The 3,206-nt window shown below is 40.7% G+C and overlaps 1 pseudogene; it reads right to left on the bottom strand.

Moving 5' to 3' along the window:
- Positions 1-926: 926 nt before the first annotated feature.
- On the bottom strand, positions 927-1,705 carry LOC101638224 (annotated as a pseudogene).
- Positions 1,706-3,206: the final 1,501 nt, after the last annotated feature.

Below are 3,206 nucleotides of genomic sequence, written 5' to 3'. Positions count from 1 at the left end.
TTGCACTTATTTATAAACTGAATAGAGATTCTACCAGTTGCCTTTGAGCAGATTTTTACTCATGGCTACTCCATGTGTCAGCGTAGGACTATGCAGCTGGTCACATGGATGGAGATTGGTCTTAAACTACTCTTTACTATATCTCATTCCATATTTGGTTTTCCCTCAACAAGTACCTTAACTTGATCCCATTTCTTGCCTCTTGTGATAACCCTAACATCGCTCCTGAAGGGTGCAGGCTATTAGCAGGTCTGCCTGAATTGCTTTGTAATTTTTCTATTGCCTTTAATCATAAGACATGGGAGTACTAATAAGCACCCCAGTGGATCTCCTGCATCCCAGGCATATTTCTTCGTACTCCCATTGTGTAGTAGCAACTCAGTTTCTCCAAGATCATCACACTGATACTCTGGCATGATAGGTGTCAATTGACCAGGTAGAAGTCTCAGTCAAATCAGCTGTGTTTAGGGGGATCTCCTGGGCTAGGTATATTCAAGGCTGAGAGGGCTGTTCAGACAGTTATAGTGATGAGTTTTTAGGACCTCAAATGAGAAATTTTGATAGATTATCTCAAAGCAAGCTGGATGTGCATGGAACTTTTTATGAAGAAATTTAAAAAAATTAAAAATGGCATTGGTGAAGAAACTTGAGCGGAGGTTTTTTTCCCCTTCCCCTCCTCATGACAGTGCACTTGCTCACTAAGGGTAGCATGGCTATCATATGCAAATTTCATTAGGAAATCTTACCCCATCCAACCTAGAGCTCTGAAAAAACCCTTCAGGCTTTTTATGCTCCCCAAACTCATATAACATTTAAAAGAAGGCTACTTGAGTCCCTCAAGTGTGCCAATACTGCAGTTTTCTAAAAAAAAATTATGCTGTATTTATTACCTTAGAGATCTCTTAATTTACATAACCCAGGTCATTTCACCCACTGCTCTGTCTGGCAGCTAGTCATTTGGCTTCCTGTCAGCAATGGTGAGGTGGATCCCTTGCCCTCAGGAAAGAGAAATCTGTGGTTTGTTACTTTTTTCAATAATAAAAATGTTGGAAAGCCAGGTGGCAAAGGTATTTCCATTGGCATTTTTCGCATGAACCATATCAAAAGAGCCAGGATGTCTCTCCCTATTGGCGATCACACCACTTCTTCCCAGGTTAACACCTCCAGTCACCATACAAACGTTACCAGTGTCAGACTTGATGAAATCAGTCATCTTTCCAGTCTCCAAATCAATTGGAATGGTGTCTTTCACCTTGATGGGGGGACCAGGAGAGCAAACGGTTCAAGCACCCTGAGTCCTGAGGTGGAGGATTCTTTTTATGTCCACAAAGATCTTTCTTACTTTGCACAACTTGTACTTTGCCTTCTCAGGTGTCATGAGGTGAACAGCAAAGCGACCCTTGGCATGATAGATCTGATGGAAATTCTCTCCGGTCTTGTCCATGTTGATGACAGCCATCAAACCAGCAGGGTTTAAGACCTTGCCATCAATCTTAATGAACCGCTGTATGCACATTTTTTAAACTTCATCTCCTCTCAGAGCATGCTTAAGTCTGTTTCTTAAAAAAATGATCAGGGGGAGACATTCTCTTCACTTGTGGGGACCAGTGGATGGATGAGGAGCAAACACACCAGTGACTTTCTCCAGCATCCAATGCTTTGAAGCACCTACATGCTTAAGATGCTTCTTGGGACCATGAGCCATGGCTGCGCTGAGTACTGCAGTTTTGATGAGGTATAACTTGAAGAGTGCAGAATTCTTTTGGGGGAAGGGGGAACTCAATTCCATCTAGTCAAATTGCCTCATATCAATGCTGTAGGACAGAATAGAACTGTCCCCATGAGTTTCTGAGGCTGTAAAAATCTATGGGAACAGAAAGTCTTATCTTCTCCTGTGGCGTGGTTGGTGGTTTCTAATTATTGATACTACAGTTAGCAGCCCAATGTGTAACCTTCAATGCTACCAGGGCTCGTTTGGTGGAGGCTAGGAGAAACAGAAACACCATCTTCAGAAGTATATAGACCTAGATATGTTGAGAAACAAGAGCTTCACATTTTGATATTTTTGCTTAATAATGGTTTCTGTTATTTTTAAGTAATATTTTGGGCCATTTTCATGTCCTTTGGAGAAAATGTAAATCAAAGATGCATAAATCTTTCTCTCTTTGATGGTACAGAACCAGCAATACAAGATTTATGGATATAGAACTACTTCCTAACTACTGAGAAAAAGGAATTCCATTTTTGAAGACTTCAGCTAGTTGGGTTGTGTGCAGCATTGTGGAGCACAGACACATCACAGAGTGGTGAAGCCTATTTTATCCCCTCCCATCACCCCCATTACATAGACTTTCAGCTCTATCCTGATATCCAGACTTCTCGTTGGCTTTGATTCATGATGACCCCATGTGGATTATTGTGCTATATAGGGAGTTCACTGGCTGATTTTTAGAAGTAGATCACTGGACTTTTCTTGGTTCTTAGCCTTACTTTAGTTCAAGAAGTGCCCTAGTGGTGCGATAGTTAGAAGTGCTGGGTCACCAACCAGAAGATAGCAATTAGAACCCACCAGCTTCTCCAAGAGAGAAAGATGTGATAGTCTGTCTCCAGAAAGATGTACAGCCTTGGAATCCTCACTGTCCCATGGGATCACTTGGAGTTGGACTTGACTCAATGGTAGTGCAAGAAAAAGCCTACTAAATCCTGCTCAGTGATTTAAAAGTTGCACATGCAGCAAGTGGAGGTAACTGTAAGAGGAATATTCTGCAAGTAGGGTTTAATTTAATCTTTTCCAAGTGAGGACAAATTTATAAAACACGTGTGAGTTGCTTGTGTCAGCTTTTTGTAACCTATACCAGCCTGTGCTTCAGTTTGTCATATCCTGTGCTATGTTAAGTACAGTGTTTGGTATTTTAAGATGAGGAAATGATACCAAGGGCTCAAGTAGAAAGCAAATGTCTTGAGAATGATGAGGGCAACAAATGTACCAATTTGCTTGACACAATGGATGTATGTATGGATTGTGATGAGTTGTATGAGCCCCCAATAAAATGATTTAAAAATAAAAGGTAAGTTTGTTTTTTAAGTACATTATTTAGTATTGCTGAGTCTTGTAAGAGCAAGTTTACTGTAACTTACTTCTGAGTAAGTCACAATTTCTCTCACAAGTAGCTCTTGATCCATAGTCATCACGAAAACAATATAAA

This window comes from Echinops telfairi, unplaced genomic scaffold (assembly GCF_000313985.2).
Source record: "Echinops telfairi isolate 266 unplaced genomic scaffold, ASM31398v2 ScPeMD7_27;HRSCAF=92, whole genome shotgun sequence".
In the NCBI taxonomy this organism is placed as follows: Eukaryota; Metazoa; Chordata; class Mammalia; order Afrosoricida; family Tenrecidae; genus Echinops; species Echinops telfairi.
The sequence above is the reverse complement of the archived record's forward strand: the minus strand, read 5'-3'. Positions and strand labels throughout refer to the sequence as shown.